We start from the raw sequence: 22238 nt of genomic DNA on the forward strand, positions 1-22238 counted from the left end.
ATTTATCTATTCAGTCCATATGAGAGCCAGAAGCTTCATTTGTGGAATAAGACAGAAGAGCTACAATGTTCAGGCAATACAATCACACACATATGTACTCTGTATACTAAATGAACTGTGACGACTCGGTCGCTCAACTCGACTCGGTCACGGTCGTATACAGATGTGCTGCGCACTTCTTTGCGACTACTACTAGTACTCATAGTAACAGCTGAAGTCAACACATGTCCAGACCATGAGCAGCTAGCGTCCCTATTGTTGGTACAGTAGAGGCTAGCACATGTACATTGAGTGGATTCAGAAATCTCCGCTTTGTTTATCCACGTCTGCCGTCTCCACCCACTTCAGCAGTTCTTGTAAGTTGCGCACCGCCGTTTGCTTCTTCAAGGATGCTACGTTGTCTGGCGCCACCTGAGCATGAGGTTCGGACAATGCTTTGAGACAGTAGCACGCTTCCCAGCGCAGCTGCCGGCAGAGCTTGCTAGGGTTTTCGACAGCAGCCGTCTCCCCCTTGCTGTCTTGGAGTGCTTTACTGAGCGCCTGCCATTCTTCAACAAGCTCCCCGGCATGCTCAACACATCCTATACGCGAGAGATTGTAGCGCATAATCTTACCGTGCCTGCCATCCCGTTCTCGCTCCATAGCGTAGAATTCACCCGATGGCCCGCTCGATTGTGACAGCACCTCATTAATGGCTTCAAGATCTGCTGCACCGAGCTTAATCCGAGCGCTAGCCAGAACCTCCTCTGAGCGATGTGCTCCTTGTGAGCCGGGGATGCCGGCACCCCGCGGTAGACCAATAACGCACGAGGTCACACCGGGCTGCTGCAACACCCATGCCACGGCAACCTGCGCTATACTGGCGCTGCTGCTGCTGCCATCGTCAGCCCAAGCCACACAGCGGTCGGCGATGGAGCGCAAGACCGCCAGCAGACTCTGCACCAGCTGCCATGTGCCAAACTCGCGTGCCACCAGCAGATACTTGGTCAGAGAGCGTGTCTCTGCATCCATTGGTGCCGACTGTTGTCCTGAAGACTGAACTGCTGTTACATACTAGAGAGACCGAATATAAGGTAAATAGGTGCGAGGTACATATTGTGACATAACTAACACCAGGGTACTAAAGGTGACACCTACATAGTATCTACTACCACATTACTCCAATGCTTTAGTAAAAAGCTAGCAACCGAATGAAATGGGCAACGCAATATATTAATAAAACAACCGAGTAAATCAATTTCGAATGATCATATATCTTGCTGAATCGAATGATTAACCCAACACTTTAGCAACAAGAAGTTGAAAAGAATGATCAACCCAAACACTCTAGCAACGAGAGGATATTACTGCTGTCTATTCTTGCTCATAACTTTGATAGAATGAATGCTGCTATTGTCACTACTCCGGCTACTAAGGATGCCATGGTATTATAGTAAAATTGTTTCAATCGTATCCCAGCCGCTCCACAGGCATGCTCACTCTGCTAGAACGTCGAGGCAGCTGTGGCTGGTTGTTGTCGGCTCGGGCTTCTTCTTCCGTTGTGCCTGCAGCATCTTTGTCAGACCCAGGGCTACGGCTCCGCTCGGTGGTCGCCTCAGTTGCTGATGGTGGGATAGTCTCCCTGACTTGCCGGCGGTTTCTTATGGCCGTGCGCACACCGTCTTCCACCACCACTTGACGGCCTTCCTGTCGTACGACACACCATTCCTTGGCCGGTTGACTATATCCGTCTTGCAGTACCACTTTACTGCCTGGCTCGAGAGCAGGGAGCTCCCGCACGCCTCTCTTCTGATCGTGTTGATGGGACATTCGCATTTTTTGGTCAATTTGCTTCTCCCGGTTGATGATTTGACCGTTAGCTAGATTCGGCAATCGTCCTCGAAGGGCCCGTCCAAAGAATGCTTCTCCTGGTGATGTCCCAATCATCCGATTCACGGATGTACGAATGCCGAATAGCGCTTGCTGGAGTCGCTGTCTCAGAGGTAGTGATGAAGGCATCCCACTCAAGCGCCTGCGCACGACGCCATGGAATCTCTCCACCATTCCGTTGGAGCATGGATACCGCGGGCTCGACTTGATATGCTTGACTCCTGCTTTCCGGAGAAAAGTTTCTGTTTCGTCCGACACCAGCTGTGGCCCATTGTCGCTAACTAGCTCCACCGGTAGACCATGTCTTGCGAATACTTCCGACAATGCTTGTATTATGACTCTCGACGTGGTGCTGGATAGCAAGAGCAACTCGGGATATCGGGATCCGTAGTCGATGACCGACAAGAAGTGATGATCCTCGATCTCCACGAGGTCCACCGCCACCCGATACCAGACTGGTAGGATTTCTGACGGTTGGAGGGGTTGTGGAGGATTCCGCTGCCTCTTCCAGCATGTCGAGCATGTCCTAGCGAATTCTGAGGCATCTTTGCTCATGGACGGCCACCATACACTTTGCCGCAACGTGTCCAGAAACGTGTCGAGTCCTGGATGGCCTTCGTGTGCGATACGGAGGACTTGGTCATACAAGGTACCGGGTATGACGATGCGATTGTTATGCATGACGATGTCATCAACCACTGACAACGAGTCCCTTATTCGAAAGTATACCTCGTCGCTGCCGTCGCATGTATTCCACTTGCCTTGTAACACTCTGTTCCTGACTCGACTTAGCTGACCATCAGTGTCTGTGGCTAGCCGGACATCTTCGCAAGAGATTGGAGCTTCCCCCAGGATTAAGCCAACATACTCCTTCATTGACCTGGCCTCTGCCGGACTGGCTTCAACTGCTTGGGAGGGGGCTCTCGATAGCGCGTCAGTACAAATCATTGACGTTCCTGGCGTATAGGTCAACTGAAAGTCGTATGGGAGGATTGCCAGCAGCCATCGCTGCACTCGGGCTGGCACCTGATCGAATTCCTTCTTTACGATTGCCACCAGAGGCTTGTGGTCAGTGAATACGATCACTTGTCGCCCCAGTACGAATTGGCGGAATTTTACCAAGCCGAAAACCACAGCCAGCATCTCTCTCTCGAGCTGCGAATACCGTGTCTCGGGATCCTTGAGAGCTCTGCTAGCGCATGACACGGGTTGAAAGCGGCCATGATTGTCCTTCTGCCACAGTATAGCTCCCAGGCCACATGGAGATGCATCCACACTAATGGCCGTCTCCCTGGTTGGCGTGACGTCGAAGAACGACAGACGTAACAATCTAGACGCGGCCTCCTCTTTGAGTGTGTTGAACTCCATCCAGAGCGAGTTGTCTGCGACGAATGGCTCGCGTTTTGCCAATGTCCTGACCGGTGCCGTTGCGTCCGCTAATCCAGGGATGAATTTTCCGAGGTATGTTAGCATACCAAGGAATCGCCGTACATCCGACTGAGATTCTGGCAGAGGCATGTCTAGGATTGCCTTCACTTTGTCTGGATCAGGATTGACGCCCTGGGCGTTCAGTATGCTGCCAAGGTATCTAACCTCACTTTGCTTCCACTGACATTTGTCGTTGTTCAATTTCAGCTGTGCCGCTTGTAGTCGCTCTAGGACTTGCTGCAGTCGTTCATCGTGTTGCTTGATGCTGTCTCCGGTGACCAGTACATCGTCTACGTACACGAAGACTGGGATACCAGCGAGCAGGTCAGACATGACCCTTTGGAAGATTTCCGGGGCGCATGAGATGCCGAAGGGTAACCGCTTGAATCGGAACAAGCCTTCCTCCGTCGTGAAAGTTGTGTACGGCTGTGAGCTGGATGACAGCGGGATTTGGTGGAATCCAGACTCTGCGTCCAAGACCGAGAAAATCGTTGCACCGTGGATTTGGGCTGTTATTTCCTCAGCGGTAGGCATGGCTCTCTTCTCCCGAATGATGTTTTGGTTCAACTTCCTGTAATCTATACACAAGCGAAGCTTGCCGTTAGATTTGCGGCTAGGAACTATCGGTGAGATCCATGGAGTCGCCTCTTTCACTGGTTCGATAATTCCAGCCTCCAACATTCGACTTAGTTCTGCCTTGACCTCCTCGCGGATGCTGAAAGCATGTCGTCGGCAGGCAGACGCCACAGGCACGGCGTTTGGGTCCACGGCGATGTCTACCGGCCGCATAGTCACTGTGTTGATGTCGGCAATGTCTACCGGCGGCATAGTCACTGTGTTGATGTCTGGCTCATCAACGGTGACAGTGACCAATTGTAACTGCTGAATGACGTCCTGTCCGAAGAGGGGACATTTCCCGGGTGAGACCACAAAGCACCGACAAGCTATCGATCTGCCATTTGCATCAAACGTTGCGGTCGCCGTACCAAGTGTGTGGACTTCCTGGCCACCGTATCCACGGAGTCGTCTGTCCGGTAATTCCTCTGGCTGGACGACCGTGCAGGGCATTATTGTCCGTGTGGCACCCGTGTCTAACAGACCGTGTACTATCTTACCATCAACCCGCACATCGACCCAATAGCGGGGATCATGAGCTGCGCGTAGCGTTGCCGCAGGCTCCATGGTATAAGCCTCTTCGAATTCGTCTTCGACCACCAATGTATCTTCCTCTATTTTATTGCTGAGTCTGTCTTTCCGGAGGCAGACCTGAGGAAAGTGGCCCACTATCCCACAGTGCCGGCATCTAGTCCGGCCTGCCGGGCAAAAGGATCTTCCCGGGGTATGTTCTCCCCCACAATACTTGCACGCTCCTTTCCGCCTTTTATGTCGAGGAGGTTGTGCCGAGGCTCCTGCCACTTTCCTGGACTCCTCTCCTGACATGACTCTGTTTACCATTGGTGTCGATGATGATGATAGCGGCTGCGGAGTCGGTGCTACTGGCTGCTCGTACAGTAGCGAGTCCAGTATAGATGCTTCCATTCCTACTGCCTTTGCCGATGCCGCAGTTAGCGTCAGATCTGCGGTCGCTAGGAGTTCTCGTCTTATAGCTGATGACTGCAGTCCTTCAATGAACTGGTCTCTGATGACTCCATTCACGATTGTGTCCACATCGGTGCTGTCGAAGCTGCATTGTTGTGCCATAGCCCGAAGGGCTGACAAATAGGCTGTCACAGTCTCCCCATTCCTCTGCTTCCGACCTCTAAACCTGTGCCGTTCTGCTGTCAGGTTGATGGAAGGCTTGAAATACTTCTCCAAGGCCGTTTTCAGAGGAGTGTACGTGTCAGGTGGGACATCCCCTTCTGCCTCAGCTGTGGTCACAACCAAGCCTTTGGTGATCCGCCGGAGGTCGATTCCGCCAATATTCAGCAGCAGTTTCCTCTTCTGCGCGGCTGCGTCGATCTTCTGTAGGTCAAGGTAGGCTTCGAAGTCTTCCAACCACAAGGCGAATTCCTCAGCTTGGTTCGTGTCCTCAGAGACTTGAAAGGAACTTGGGGCTCTGCCGAGAGAACTTGCCATCTTGAGTCCTGCTTGTTCACTGCGCCAATGTTGTCCTGAAGACTGAACTGCTGTTACATACTAGAGAGACCGAATATAAGGTAAATAGGTGCGAGGTACATATTGTGACATAACTAACACCAGGGTACTAAAGGTGACACCTACATAGTATCTACTACCACACCGACCACTCTGCGGGTTCTGGCTTGCCAAGCCACCGATCAGAAATAAGTCCTCCAGCCAGAGAGCCGTAGCAAAATACGGCCACTTGGCGGTCTGCGCATAGAGCCGTGAGGCCAGAAGAGATGACACGGCGGTCCAGCAGCGAGAGTTGTACCTGTGTCGACAACACGGGAGCACCAGTGTCCAGTATACGGCGTGTTGTTGCCGTGTCAAAGTTGGTCAGACCCACATGTCTCACCAGCTGCTCCCGTTCATCACTGCCACTAGCCAGGGCTGCCACCGCTTCAAACGCACCCATTAAATCACCCTGCTTGTAGTCCCACCAGCTAAATTGCACCAGGTCCAGGGGGCCCTCCTGCCGCAGGCGTCGGATGGAACGTCGCAGTGTTGCCTCAACGTATTGTGCATCGACAGAATTGAGCGTGTCGAAGTCCGCCACCAACTTTGTGTGAACACGTATCTTGGAACGCATCTCCGGAGTGCAGTGTTGCGCGGACGTGCGAAACTTTCCAATCAGTGTCTCAACGCCGGTGTAGATATCTCCACAGTCCAGTGTCGACATGCCCAGTGTGATGCGGCGCTGCAGACCAGCAAACGTCTCGTCATTGTCTAGCTGGCCGTGGTGCCCGGCTGATAGCTGCCAGCAGCCGGTGATGACTGGTCCGCTATGGCCCTTGTACGGGCCCGGGCCGTCAGTCTCTGGCACCGCCATTATTACTTATTGCGCACACCTCGAGCAGCTGAACAGTGAAATCTTTCGCTTCTCATGAACCGCGCCCACGCTCCACTGCATCGGCCCTCCAAACTTGAAAGTACATGTAGTTGAAAGAGCAGCATGCTATTACTAATAATAATATACTCACTGTACAATAGCGACTATTTCCCGTTTTTTTGCGCCGCGCTGCATGTGCGCATTTAGCAGGAAGAACGGACACCGGTCGACACGAGTCGAGAGCTAGGCCAGTACGCAGTAGGGGGCTGGAGTAGACCAGGAGTCAAGTACTAGTACCGGTAAGTAGTTACACGGATTGTACAATCAAGCTAGCTCAAGAGCAGGTTTACCTTGTTTATAGACTTGTAATTGTATTATTTTTAATTTTTTATGGATCTATTCTACATGGCGCGTGTACGCGTGAAACCAAGCGTACACGCGTTTTTGCTGGCTTTTTGGGGCGTACAGCGTACAAAAGCGCGCGTATGTGAGGGGGCCAACCTGTCGGAATTTTCAGCGCGTATTGACTGGCGTTTGAGCGTAGATCTACTGACCAGTGGCAGTGGCGTGGCCTTGGAAGCTCGCTTCTGGGCACAAAATATGGGTGATATCGCCTTCATTTCACTTTCTCATTTTGTTTCACCATGGAGGTAGAGGATATTTTGTCGCTCCTGATCGTGATTCGGGTATTCCTGAGGAGACGGAGAAGGTATGAGCAGCTGCTTTCATTCCGTTCAGTCTGGGTTCACCCAAAGGCTTCCAGCGATCGGGTGGCGAAGATGTTGGGGAGTACTCAACCCTCTTCAAAAAGATAAAAGCATACGAAACGAAGTTCCGCCGATATACAAGAATGTCCGTGGCATCGTTCAATATCCTATTGGCAAAGGTATCCCCGTGTAGGGAACGAAAGCGACACGGTAGCACCCTGCGCCACAACATCACCACGGAGGAGAGGCTGGTCATAACGTTGCGCTACTTGGCTACTGGTTCCTCTCTTGTGGCGCTACCGTTTACTTTTCGGCATGGCATATCCACCATCCATGGAATAGTGAAGGAAGTGTCTGGTGCTATTTGGTTAGCTTTATGTAAAGCTCACCTTGTTTCGGCCCCGTCATCAGCAGACCAGTGGAGGGATATCAGTGATGGTTTCCGAGATCGCTGGAACCTGCCCCACTGCCTGGGAGCGATCGACGGGAAGCACGTGAACATGCAGAAGCCTGCCAACTCTGGGGCTATGTTTTATAATTATAAGGGAAGCTTTTCCGTAAACCTTATGGCCACTTGTGACGCCAACTATTGTTTCCTTGTTGTTGACGTCGGCCAATTTGGACGACACAGCGATGGTGGTGTTTTTGCTTCCTCTGCATTCGGGCAAGCCCTGTGCAATAACCAAGTGCCGTTGCCCAGAGCGGAGGAGATTCATGGGATTGGCAAGATGCCATACTTCTTTGTTGGCGATGAAGCTTTCCCCCTCAAACCGTATTTAATGAGACCTTTTCCTGGCCGAGGTTAAACCACCACAAGAAAAGTTTTCAACTACCGCCTCTCACGAGCTCGACGAGTCATTGAGAATGCCTTTGGCATCCTGGTTGCCCGGTGGCGGTTCCTCAAGCAAGCGGTCACTGCTCACCCGGACAGTGTAATCAGATGTGTGAAGGCAGCAGTTGCACTGCATAACTTCCTCAGGATTGAAGAGTCTGCTCTCTATTGTCCAGCTGGGTTCACAGACAGTGAAGATGGAGACGGAAACTTGATCCCAGGGAATTGGCGGAAGAAGAAGTCAACTGGCCTGCTGCCGATAAATGAACATGGTGCTCACAGGTATGTATTATTGCGAGCCCTACATTAATTACAGTTAATTATCAGGGTACTTTTTGTGTCAGGATGTTGTGATTGTTCTACATAATAAAAGTATATTGAATTTGAAAGCTATAATTTTAGTACATAGTACAGTGAAATATAGTTACAGACGATGCAATTTCCTCTTCAACGGTATGCTGCTCCTACCATGATTTCATTAATTTTGTGCTCTTGATTTCTCTTGGCTTTTCGCTCTACTCGCAGGTATTCCATTCGTGCCGGTGATGTCCGTGTCAACCTGGCTGCCTACTTCCGCTCACGCCGGGGCAGGCTGAGTTGGCAGAAGAAGCATATCCAGTCAACAGGGTAGGGTGCCTTTGAAAGTTGATGCTCTGAAAGTAAGTTCGTATTTTTTTAATATCCGAAAATTGCGCACAAGCATATTTTCTGTGTTCCTGATTAATGACCCAACAGAAGAAAATGCATGAGACAAAATGAATTACTATTTCATCACGACCTTCATGAACAATTATGTTGTTAATGTTGTTGTTGTTGTTTTTGTTGTTGTTGTTTGCTTGATCTATTCTCCCACTGTCTAATAGTCTTGTTAATTTTTTTTGTTGTCTTTGCTCTCTGCAGGTCTTCACTTGACCCTTGTCGCATCAAGTGTTGGCCTCGTTTGTGGTGTATGACTCCCACACTGTGTTCTATTCAATTCATCATGTGTGTGAAGCGTACTGTGCACAGTTGATTGGTGTTTTGTTCCTTTAACCTTTTAAAACTTGTCTATGTTGTTTTGTTTGTGGCACTTGCGGAATGTGCTGTATTTGGACGTGAACGACGTTTTGCTGCTGTTCAGAAATCTAGATGTTCTTCTTATAATTATGCTCTCTCATAGCAATCTATGGCAGTCTGGATATCCATGGTGGCTTCTTTGTATAAATTGTTTTCTCCGCATCTCACATGCAATGTTGAATTTTCTCATGTTTGCTCGTGTGCGGGCAACGGTAGTTCGTTAATCAGCTACCTTGGTGAAAGATATCTATGTCACCTTCTTACTGAAATCAAGGTATTACAAGCTGTGCATGGGTCAAGGTTATATCGTTCTCACAATTGATATGTACTTTGCAAGGACAAGTCTCATCACCACATTTCATAAAACTTGCACTAGCTCCACAGCAGCCAGTTCATCACATTGGACTGCCCTTCACCTCAAAACAGACGTATTAATGGTCATTGCTGCCGCACACTTGTATTATTGCAATGACTTATCAAGAGTGAAAAGCAGTGTCAAGAAAATGAGATCTCAAAATCAAAATCAAGAACAGAGCAAATACACTAGTTACTGTCATCTGGGAATTCAGCGTTGTCCAATAAGGCCATGATATCTCGTTTGGCCTTGCTCCTCACCCTTGGTGAAAGGCGTGCCAGTGTCTGGTTTACCTCTTCACCAAAAGGGTCAACTGATACAGATGGTGCTGGGTTCGGCTTTTTGCTGGTCTGGATGGATTTTACCGTCTCCAGAAGATGAAAATCCAGTTCATTCTGCAGAGGAGTTGGCCCTGCCTGCATCCGTTGCCTCTTGGGCTTCCCAATGGAGGAGGGTGGGATGGGCTCCCGCTTGATACTGCTGGTCGCAGTCGTTCGTTGCGTGGCTGCTGCAGTGGGTAGCACTACGCGCACTGGCACGACATCAGAATCATCAGAAGGGTCAACATCTTCCCGTACAGGTTCTGGAGGCTCACCATCACCATCACTGCCTGAATCGCTTGAAGTGCCATCATCCGAGTTGATCATGTCATCATTGGCCCCAGGCACCAATTCACTCTAAATACAACAAAGCATGGACAAAACCAGAAAAAGAGGATATAAAAGAAAGTGAGCGAGGAAGACCTGAACCCGAAAACAGACACGAATACAAAAATTGGTAATACCAATGGCTACTCATGCTGCCCTCTGTTGCCCCGGCATGCGTTCAACCAGATACAACAGCAACTCGTAACAGTATGAGACCAAGAACTTTCTCCTCTGAGATAAAACTGCAAGAAGAAAAACTGTAAACTGCTTCCTACAGTTCAAAACTGACAACTAAAAAACTTCAAAGGCATGGAAGTATACATTCTAGAATGACCAAAGCGAGAGCGCAACCGCAGCCTGCGAGTATCCACAGGACTGTGCACAAATGCAAAGACGAGTGAATATATTACGACTAGATAGCATGGAGACAGCACATGCATCAAACGATACGCTACTTGAATCTCAGACTATGCAAAGGTTGAGACTGGCCTGCGGTACCAATAGTCAATACATCAGGCGCCAGCAGCATGCACTAGAATAAAAGAAATGAAACCTGAGTACAATGAAAGGTCATGCAAGATTCACCACAAGCTGGGAATATTCCAGAACATATCCCCCTTCACTCACGAGCACAGGGTCAGCAAACAAACTGTGACGAGTGAGTACTACTACGGTACTGTATGATGAAAGAAAAACTTCATAGGTTGAGAGAGAGAGAGAGTACTGTCACAGGGCTGCCTGTAGCACTTCAGATACACAAGGCACAAACTACTCGGTGTCCAGAATAGGTACTAGATGGTGGATAGACCGTCGGTAGATCTTGTCGCCGATCTTAATATCCACTACTCGGACGAGCTTGTCTGCACCAGGATGCACTGCTGTGACTCTACCCATGGGCCATGTTCCACGGGGAGTGTTTGATGTAAGACACAGCATGATGTCACCTACGGCTACATTGCGACCTTGACGTTGCCACTTACGACGGACATTCAACAAGGGAACATACTCATCTCGCCACCTGTTCCACACGTCTGCTACAAGCCGCTGAACATACAACCAACGTTTGCGTGGGTCTCTGCTGGGGTGCTCGTCTGCTTTCACTTCCAGAGCCATTGGTGGGTCGAGTCGTCCGACGAGGAAATGTGCTGGTGTTAGAGGCTGCAAATCAGCTGCATCGGCACTTACAACTGTCAGCGGGCGCGAGTTCATCATGTCCTCAACCTGGCACATGGCAGTCACTAACTCTTCATCTGTGACGTCCGCTTTCCCAAGTACTGCTGTGAGTCCGCGCTTAGCCGTCTTGATGAGGGATTCGAATACGCCGCCGAAATGTGGTGCTCTAGGTGGGTTGAAGCGCCATCGCACGCCATCACTGACCAGTCGCTTCTCGATCTTCTCCTTGTCCATGGCCCGGACGGCCTCACGGAGTTCTCGCTCCGCGGCAGTGAAGTTGGTCCCGTTGTCGCTGACCATTTCAAGCGGGACACCACGGCGCTTTGTGAATCTCTCAAATGCTAACAGGAATGACTCAGTGGAGAGGCCATAGGATACCTCTAGGTGACAGGCACGAGTCTCAAGGCATGTGAACAGGCACAGGTACCGCTTAGCCTGCGTCTTACCTCGGCCCTGCTTGGTCAGGAAGGGACCCGCGTAATCAACTCCTGTACGGCTGAACGGTTTCAACAAGCCTGCAACTCGGAAGTCTGGAATCTGGCCCATCATCTGGGACGCTGGCTCCGCACGGTTCTTACGGCAAGTGACGCAGTTGCTTCGAACGGCCTTGACTGTTGATGTTCCGTGAACAATCCAGTAGCGTTGTCGCAGATTGGCCAGAAGATGCTGTGGCCCAACTGCATGGAAGCACCGATGATCTTCCTGTTCGATTATCAGCTGGGTTACTCGGTGCTTTGCTGGTAGGATGACTGGGTGGCGTACGCCACTTGGCATGTTCTTTGTAGCTTGCAATCGACCTCCTACCGTCATCAGGGGTGACTCTGTTGCACTATCGAACTGGGGACAGAGAGGTGCCAGAGGGTCCGATTTCAACATCGGTTGCCTAGACTGTAGACGATGGTATGCTGTACCATGGCAATCCTTCTGGGCAGTTGCAATCCAGTGCCGCTCTGCTACTGATACTTCGTCAGTGCTGAGAACTGGAACACTGATGGAGCGGGTGCCGCCAAGCTGTACTGGCACTCTCACTGGCGTGCTGGACTGGCTGTCCGATGCGGCATCCCCCTTCGTGGACTTGCTGTCACTGACTGCCTGCCGACAGTTTGCCACAAATCGCTTGCACCATGCTGTCACGCGTACCAGTCGCGACCATGTGCTAAAGCGACCCAGGATCTCGGAGGGTGGAGGGACGACTGCAACTAGCGCCGTCTTGAGCTGACCAGGCAGCGAGGATGTGCTGACTTCCTTCATCTGAGGCCACTCATCTGGCTGCTGGCGAAGAAACTGTGGACCGGACCACCACACTGCGTCACGGCACAGTAATGCAGCAGACAAACCACGAGTACCTTTGTCTGCAGGGTTGTTCTTTCCGGGAACATGTCGCCACTGGTGTGCTCTCGTTGAGGTCTGGAGCTCAGAGATTCGGTTGCCAATGTCCACTTTGTAGCGCCGGCTGTGGCTTTGGACCCAACCCAAGACGTTCATCGAGTCCGTCCAAAATGTGTGAGCTGACACTGGGATACCGATGGATTCAGCGACGAGATGACTAACGCGAACGCCAAGCACAGCTGCTCTCAGTTCAAGCTGCGGGATCGTCTGTCGCCTCACTGGTGCCGGCTTCGCTTTCGACATCGCTAGCGTTATTCGGGTGGTACCGTCTGGGTAGCTGGCTCTGACATACACAGCGGCTGCTATCGCCCGATCTGAGGCGTCGGAGAAGCAGTGCACGGAAAGACTGGCGTCTTCGGATGGCTGTTGTGGATCCTTGAAACAGCGGCTGATCTCCAGGTTACTCAGGTCTGGGAGGCCTTGGAACCAACCCCGCCACTTGACGACTTGTTCCTTTGGCAGCAGGTCGTCCCATCCCTGTCCCAGCAACCAGGCGTCCTGCAGGAGTACCTTAGCCGTGATGACGTATGGCGAGATCAGGCCACGCGGATCGAATATGGAGGCCAGGCCGCGCAACACAGAGCGTCGGGTGAATGTCGTGATGTCCTTCATTTGATGCTGGAAGGTGAAGGCATCCTTCTCGGCGTTCCAACTGACGCCGAGAGTCTTGACAGTTGGGAGGCTGGTGTCACTGTCCACATCTCGGACGACATCAGGTGACCTATCTTCCTCTGGTATGGTGTTCATCACTTCAGCTTTGTTCGACAGCCATTTTCGCATGTGAAAACCGCCCTTGGCAAGTAGCTGCTGCGTTTGCTCTCTGGCCTGGATGGCACGCTGTGTGGTTGGTAGTGATGACAGCATGTCGTCAACGTAGAGGTCTTTGCTTAGGCACTGCACGACGTCAGACTCGTACTCATCACCGTGGTGCTTGATGACCTCTTTCACCGCTCGTCCTGCCAGATACGGTGACGCCTTAGCGCCGAAGAGCACACGGGTGAACTGATACACCTGCACTTGGCCATTGTCATCATACCACAGAAAGCGATGATAGCGCTGGTCACGTTCCGCCAGTTTGACTTGGAGGAACATCTCCGACACATCACCAACAAGCGCAACTGGTTCCAGTGAGAATCGGATCAACACACTGGTCATGTCGTTTTGAAGTGCAGGACCTGTAAACATCTCATCGTTGATGGAGTGTCCATCCCAGCGGGCTGCACCGTCAAATACTATTCTCACTTTTGACGTGGATTTATCTGAGCGTACTACCGGGAAATGGGGTAGGTACCACTGGTCGTTGCCGTCTTTGGCTATCTCATCCGGGTCCACGCGTCTCACGTAACCCTTGGCAATGTGTTTCTGCATAACGTCAGAGTACTGCTGCTTCACGGCTGGCCGTGACTGTAGCGAGCGTTGTAGACTGCGGAGCCGCTGCTCAGCCTGAGCTCTGTTGGACCTGACACGTGGCTTACCGCTGTCATTGACCCATGGGATTCGGACAGTTACCCGGTTGCCGTTGCAGCTGATTGATTGGCTCGTGAGCTCCTCGGCTCTTCTGTCATCGGGTGAAGGCGTCTCCTCTAGTGGGTTATCTGTGCCCGCCGACTCATCTCGCCAGAACTTCTCTACTAGCTCGGTCAGCCCATCAGTTAGCACTGTGTCAGTAGCTGGTGTAGTAGCTGTGATTGCACGAGTGGTGTCGACTCCTGTACCAATGCACACCCACCCGAGAGGAGTTCGTCGAGCAATGGGCGCTCTTGCTGTTTCTGCTCGCCGTTCTTCTAGAGTAGCATGAAGCTCGATGGCATTCAGGCCGATAAGCGCGTCGATCTGACTGCCCTTGATGGATGGGAAGTCAATATCACTGAGATGCGGCCAGCTGCTCTTGTGCTGATTCCAGTTCACTGCCGGTAATGGCACGGTGACGGTGGGCAGAACCCAAGCTTCAAGCTTGTTCATGGTCTTGTCGCCCAGAGCCGTCACTTGGATCTGTACATGCTCACGTCTTGCTGCGGTCTGCTTGCCGCCTACTCCGGAAGTGACGAGCTGCCGCTTGGGTCCACGCACATTGAGGGCTGTTGCCACGGACTGCTGGACATAACTCGTGGACGATGCTGGGTCCAGGAGTGCATTACCTTGGAGGCTCACACCATTGTGTCGGAATACAACAGGCACAACCATGAATGACTCGCCACTGTCAATCTCTGGCTGATGACTTGCGCAATGTGTTGTAGCAATCTTGGCAGGACCGCCACTGCTGGCCGATGCTGCGTTGGCCTTGATTGCGGCATTTGATGGGTCTGCAGCGGAATCCGAGCGTCGGATGTTGTAGTGTAGCATGTCATGATGCGTGCGGCTGCACTTTGAACAGGGTTGCCTGGTACAAGTCTTTGCGCGATGATTGAGACCGAAGCATAGGGCGCAGACATCTGGCTTGGACTTGATGACTTTCCATCGGTCCCTGACCTCCATCTTGATGAAATCGGGGCAGCGGTGGAGCTGATGCGCCTTGCCACACGAGGGGCAGCTTCTGTCGGCACCTGCATCCTTGCTAGTTGCCAAAAATGTTCGTTCAGACTTTGTAGCACTCTGCTTCGACCATGATCTTGCTGGTGCTGGTGCTGAGGCAGTGACTTCTGTCGACCGGAGTCGTTCATCGGCACGGCGTAGTGTGTTGACGCGTCTGAGGAGCCACTGTGTTAGCTGGTAAATATCACAGTCAGCATCGTCATACTTCTCCATGTACCTAAGCAACAGCGATTTCGGCAACTTCTGCGTAACCGATAGGTACAACTCACGGCCCGGTGTTACTGCACACATCTCCATATTCATGAGCACCGTCCGGAGTCTGAGGACAAACTTGGCAAAGTTGTCGTCTGACTCTTTTAGCTTCGGCCACTGCAAAATCTCCTTCTCTTGGCGCTCAACAGTGCGATTGTCGCCGCCATACCATGCATCTAGCTCCCTAAGGATGGTGTGGTAGGCTCCTGGACCGTCAAGCACGCCATCAACAAGGTCGCTGGCCGTGCCATGCATGAGACACTCACGCAGTTGTGCAAGTTTGTACGCTTCAGTCGTTAGTGGATCTTCGTCAACAACGCGGCGAAAGTTCTGCTTCCACCGGTCGTAGTCACTAGTCTTGCCAGAGAACTTTGGTAGCTCCAGTGGCTTCACGTGAAAGCTGAAACTAGCAGGGTGTAGTGTCTGCAGTTGAGGTGGATAGGGCATGAAGGACTCTGCTTGCGGGTTTAGCACCTGCTTGGAGTGTTCTTGCACTGCCACTGGTGTTGGTGGCTGCTGTTTGGCCACTGCTGTATGCTTCTGTGGTGTATGCCATGGTGGTGTTGCATTCAGCATTGATACTGCCTTCTTGTTACTGCCAGGCAGTCTTGATTGTACTGCTGCACTGCTTATTGCTGGCTGTACAGGCACTGCATTACTAGCTGCCTGTATGGACACTGTAGTACGTCCTACAGGCGCACCACTGGCCATTGACTTCTTGGCTGGCACTACTGACAGCACTGTCAGGGCTCACCACGACCATACAAAATTCAAAAAGCGTCGACCACCATTTTGAATGCCGCCAAAACCAGAGTTTGTGCAGTCATAGCGGCTACGCACCCGAGTTCATGCTCATCGATGTACAGCGATGTACAGTCTAGTCGTAAAATACCGGTATTTTACGACTTCCTGGTCTACTCTGTACAGCGAAGGGCCAGTGCCGAAGCGAATCTTGTTGTTTGATGTCGAGAAAGACACGCGGAGAAGACGTCCTTTCTCCAAGCAATCTTGGTCATTTTTCTCAATCCGCTGGTGGGTGTCGACCAAGATATGTCCGTGGGGTACTGGTGAACTTGAGTCCCGGCATCTACAAGAATTTGCCGCGCCTAGCTAACCAATGTTGTCAGTAGAACTCAGCGTTTCCTGATCGCGACTCGGCACACTCTTTTCTGTTTGGCCTCGCAGCTTTCACGCTGCGAGTGGGGAGTTTCCTTGTCACAAATGAATCCCTTAGTCATGACCATGATGAGAGGTGACTAGTATGATCCCTGACTGGCATGAGTCCTTAGCTTGAGTCAACACGAAGGTAAACTCTTCACTTGGAACGCTTGCTGTCTCCTCCGCCCTTTCTTGTTGCACTTGCAGATATGCGCACGGCTGCCAGTTTTTGTTGGTGCGCGCGGCGACGCACGGCCGACCTTGATGTCTTCAAAAAAGTAGAACAGCGGTTCTCCTTGGCCGATTCTCATCATCGATAGCTCATTTTCAAGGTCTTGTAATTCTCTATCGGTTTACCGTCCCCGATTTCTAATTTTCTCTTCATTCACTTGTTTGCACGCCTTCGCGTTTGAGTGATTTCACCATCCGATCTCAGCCAAACGAAGGCCAAATCGAAAAATTCGAGACGGTAACCCCCCAAAGACACACCTTCTGAACACGAATCCACAATGGCCTAATGTCTAAAACCAACGAATACAGCCAAGCTCCACTCAGAAAACACCCCACAATTGCAAGAAACAGCCCGTTTTGCTGTGCGCTGATTGGTCAAATCCAAATGACCGTTATTGACGCTTTGTATGGTCGTGGTGAGCCCTGACTGTACTGGTCACAGACTTTTGAGCGGGCGCGCGCATGAATGCTTGCGCCACTGGCCCCAGGGCAGGCAGCCAAACGAATTGACACTACATGTACTTGACTGAGCTGGGCTGTCTTCCGCCACACCTAATACAGCCTCAGGTTGTGTGGGCGCATTCACAGTACGAAACGTACCTTGCAAACTCCTTGGCTTGCCGTGGTCGCGTTGTCCGTTCACTCCACCGACATCACTCATCGTTCTGAAGTGCTCACGCGGTGGTAATACGAATTTTCGACCAGGTCCGACCAACTTGTCGTGCTCAGCAAGACTCTTGGCAGTCAATATTGCCCTGCCACTGGATGCAGCGTTTCCAGTCTCTGATTTGCGAGACGACACTTTGCTCCCTGACCCGGATCGTAGTGCAGCTGCAGATTCAGCCTCGGCTCTTCGAACCTCCAGTTCCTTCTGCACCAAGGTCCAAACTTGTCTCACGAGCCAACTTGCGTGTCTCGGCTTCCTCCTCCAGCTCAGCGATTTGCCTTGCAGCCTCAAGTTCTACACGAAGCATCTCTGCACGAAGTGACGCCTGCGACGCAGCAGTTCCTGAAACTTTCGAGGGCGTATGTCCTGCAGAGCTCACGCTGTCCGGAACGTCACTCCAGTTATCAAACCCGTATCTGCTCGGCGGTCTCCCTTTGGTAGACCGCGAGCTCCGTCTACACTCAGCGCCTGGGACTTGCTCGTCGTCGCGCAGGACTTCTTGGATCTGGCTCTGAGATCCGGCTCGAATAGGACCACTATGGCTACTCATGCTGCCCTCTGTTGCCCCGGCATGCGTTCAACCAGATACAACAGCAACTCGTAACAGTATGAGACCAAGAACTTTCTCCTCTGAGATAAAACTGCAAGAACCAAAACTGTAAACTGCTTCCTACAGTTCAAAACTGACAACTAAAAAACTTCAAAGGCATGGAAGTATACATTCTAGAATGACCAAAGCGAGAGCGCAACCGCAGCCTGCGAGTATCCACAGGACAACTATTTTTGCGGATTTTCTGTCATAAAAAATAAACGTCACAGGCTGCTCTTCGTAGGTGTCCGCGTCCCAGCGGTCCGGGCAAGCGACCGCTCCTCAGTGGGACACTTGGCCGTGGCTTTTGTACTGCAATCTGTGGGAGAGCCTTTCCAGGGGTGGGTACCGGGTATGGACGAATCTCTGGTGTTGATCAGGGAGTCGTAAAATATTACTTAGGGGTCGTCCGTATTTTTCGAAAAATTAAAAAATCCGTCCTCAGGCAAAAAGGGGGTGGGTGGTCAAGAGTGCTGGGGAATTTAATTTTTTGATTTTTCGTACCTTTTTTTTTTTTTTTTTTTTTTTTTGCTCCAGTGACTTTCATACACTTGTTGCACTGATTATAGCTGACTGTGTACGGTACTGTAGACGTAGTGTAGGATCGATTGTCGCTAACACCAGTATCTACTACTATGATATACATGATTTTTCATGTAGTTGTAGGACGGTGCATGGCCGGGACGTCGGTAGACCTAATGGGGCTGTTAAGTGATGACGTCACAGTTCCTTCGATACGCATAGCAACGATCCCACTGGGGACAAACAAAAGTAGCGTCGTCTCCACCGAACCAGTTGTCAGTGGCAACATATTGGAATCGTGTACATTTCTTCGTTTCTTCTTTGCTGTTTTCAGTGAGTGTTTTGTTTTCTCTTTGTCCTTGATCTCGACGGTGTTGTCGTGCTCATTACCTTACTGAGACGTCTCTTGTGACTGTAGCCAGTGTCACGGAGGATTTTATTGGCGTGACGAGGTAGATCGCAGAGATCGAGCGTGAAAAACGCTCTGCATTAGTAGCTCCTGTAGAATGTCTTCTGGGATGGCGTATCCATGGTCAACAAAGCCACGGTGCAAGACAGCATAAGAGATCGTGTAAACGATGTGAACTCCAAAAGGTAAGCTCCTGAACAAGTGGAAAGATATGTGTATTTACAAACTCTCTCTTCATCCATCGATTGCCGCTATGCATTGCATTTTGTCTTCACAGATAATCTGGACAAATAAATTATATTGTCACTGGAGAGTGCAATCGTGCTTGGGACCCATCCCAATGTCATCACATGGCTGTGGTGACTAGTGTATACCTGTACCTGGGAGAGTTTTTCCTCAACTGAGACGGAGTGTAGGTGGATGGATTATGAGAAATGCGAAGATGTTGAGTAAGTTGTGTCGAAGAAATGTGTAATATATAAAATTTACAGTTTACACTCAAACATACACTGTACATGTACATGTAACATCATGATAATGATTCCATCTTCATATCTCCGCAACAGGTACGCCATACGCACCGAATACATGGTGTGTGTGTGCACGCGCTTGCGTGCGCGCGTACATGCACACACTCTCATGCGTGGCTGAGTTGGCCGGATGAACAGACCACGCATTTGCACGAGAAGTCCGTCATGTCATTGGAATGTTGTACTTTATGACTTTATTCCAAAATAGTATGTCTTGCCCCTGTCAAATGGAGTTTGTGTCTATGCTCAGCGGGTATCGGGCCACGGCGCCACACTGCAATCAGCGCTGGAATTAAAATAGCACTTCATGGATTATTTTAACTAATTTCCTTTGCGTTTACATGTACTTTGTTGAGCCCGTGGTTTCATTTCTGTGTTCTGTTATGATTGGCCTCTGGAAATAACTGGAGTGGATGTCATTTTTGTCATATGTGTGTGCCTTGTGCAACAGGTTCAAGGCTAGATGAACTTCACATTCGGCGTGCGATCTCGGCGTCTGGGACCTGATAACGTCTTGGTCGGATGGGTAATCAAGGATGATACTACTCGGCACACTAATGTACATGTCAATGTAATTTTTACTTTTTCAGAGCTGCACTATTTACGGACGAATGTGTCTGTTAGAGAGGAAATAAATAGTATTCACATTCACAAACAAGTCCCACTTATTGTTTCTGTCCGTAAAAGGAAATTGCAATTTTTTGGTCATATTGTTCGTTCCGGCTGTTTGTCATGGACTTTTCTTCAGGGTTGTGTTGCTGGAGGTCGTGGCCGAGGCAGGCCCAGAATGTCATGGCTTGATAATATTATTTCATGGACTGCACTTGACGTGCAGTCCCTGCTCGCTGCTGCACGCGATCGATTTTATGGCGCTCGCTTTTTCATACTTGCTCTGTGACGCCCCGACGGCCATGGGCTTGTGATGATGACTATCTACGTCTTGATGCTTACTTCGGTGCTAGCGTGTTTCCCCGGATTATTTCTATCATCATGCATGTTCTTGGGCTGAGCGAGCACATACACGAGTGTGCAGCTATAACCCCGTGTATCTTTGGTTACACTTTGTTCTGCAATGCATGTACCTTGTAACAGTATGTGCTTGCACTGCTTTGTGTGGCCTGCGTATTTCAGGACTGTTCAGTGCATTAGACCCAGGTTAGTTGGGTTGCCGGATGATCTCTTGTTGCGTCGCTCTGTGTTTTGTATTCATCATTTTTTGGGCTTGAGAATTGAGCTGTTGTGTGGTTCCCAATATCAAAACATCATGCTGGTGCTCTGTGTTTCGATTATCGACTGTCCGAGCAGTCACGATTCATTACCAGAACGGTCAATACTGTAGTCTCTTGACGTGTTTGTCTTTTTGTGTTTTCGCCGGGGGAATTAGCGGTGACGTTGCACATAGAGCGGCAGTGTTGCATCACTTGACGACTCTGCCTCTGCATCTGACTTAATGTCCCCAGGATCTGGTGCAGATACACCAGACAGTCACTTCCTGTAAACACGCAAACAGCAAAAGAAGAGATCCCGCAAATCAGGAAAAACCATTGTGGAAAATATCGAGTAGATCATACACCATTCAATAATCTGGAGTAATTATTACAGTGAGACAAACACTTCAGTGCTCTCTCTCTCTCTCTCTCCATCCTTCCAAAATACCCTGTAACAATTCCCTAGAATTATTTCATTTTATATTCTCAGGACATTATTCTGAACATAATAACTTCTTCCATGGGTCTTCAATCACCACGGAGGGCGAGAATATATCTAAGTCATGCAGTTTACGGGAGGTGCGAGCTGTCATGGATATAGAGGCTGATATTATTGTGCCAGCGTGAGGGAAGAGACAGAAAGAAGACACTGATTTCTTGAACAACTCACCTACATACTGTAATTATAATCGAATCCACAGGGAGCGCTCGTACTTTGATCCATCAGGCCGCGAAGAATCTTCAAAGCACTCTCAAACACGGAGTTTTACAGTGGGCAGCCAATTTCACAACCATTATGAAGGCCCTCGACGACTACAGGAGATTTGTAGAGGAAAGAACAAGGAGTAAAGGGCGACAACAATCGCTTGAAGAAAAAGCAAACAAAAACAGCTGTCTCTCCAGTCATTTAGATGCTGTTGCCTTTGACAACTGGTTCCATCCAGAGGACGCGACTTTTGTTTGTCCCCAGTGCTCTCCGTTGCTATGCGTATCGAAGGGGCCGTGACGTCACACTTAACAGCCCCATACTCACTGTACTTAGCTACTAGTACTTGACACAGTACAGGTGCAGTCAGAAAACATGGGGTCAGGAGTTCTTATTTTTCGAGCTGGGTATGCCGGCATCGGTAAAAATCAAAAAATTAATGGGAAAAATGGGGGGTGGGTGGGTGGGTCAGAGACAATTTTGCAGGAGGACGGATTTTTTAATTTTTCGAAAATTACGGACGACCCCTTACTTAGTATTTTACGACTCCCTGGTGTTGATCCTTTTTTGTTCCTTTCCTTTTTATTTGTTTTTGCTGAGAAAGAAACGTTGCTGTTTCTGTTCCCGCCAGCGCCTTTGCTCTAGTAAAACATTGCTGGCTGATAAATGGTCATTGCTCGTGATGCCCAAGGTGAAGGGAAGCTGGGTTTCTTGCCATTTGCAACTCCCTGTCTCTGAAAATGTAGCTTGTAGCTCCGAGTATTTTAGTTTTTCGACGTGCCAGACCTATTGGTACGAGCTGCAGAGATGAGGAGCAACGAAGGCGTTGGATTAATGCGTTGGATTGATGCCAATAATGGTGTTTATGGCCGGACAACGCCAGCGGTTTTCACTTGTCAGGAGGACAGTCAAGTTGGAGCAGGCAGATGACAGATTATTAATTTTGGCGCATTTTTTTGCAGAGTGGGTGGCTTGCCGAAGAGAATCATCTCAGTACCTCATGGTTACTAGTATCTGACAAATGCCTC

General features: G+C 50.2%; 1 protein-coding gene and 1 long non-coding RNA gene across 3 annotated transcripts in view; both read left to right on the top strand.

Annotated features, from left to right (window-relative positions):
• Window positions 1-22238, top strand: part of LOC135808180 (eukaryotic translation initiation factor 2-alpha kinase 3-like) — a 156197-nt gene that overhangs the window by 73623 nt on the left and 60336 nt on the right. The gene's annotated exons all lie outside the window — the stretch shown is intronic.
• Window positions 7662-8803, top strand: LOC135810693 (uncharacterized). Its single transcript, XR_010552329.1, has 3 exons — window positions 7662-8068; window positions 8312-8445; window positions 8687-8803. It is a non-coding gene; the product is annotated as an uncharacterized LOC135810693 (long non-coding RNA).

The sequence above is a fragment of the Sycon ciliatum genome, chromosome 2 (assembly GCF_964019385.1).
Source record: "Sycon ciliatum chromosome 2, ocSycCili1.1, whole genome shotgun sequence".
Taxonomy (NCBI): Eukaryota; Metazoa; Porifera; class Calcarea; order Leucosolenida; family Sycettidae; genus Sycon; species Sycon ciliatum.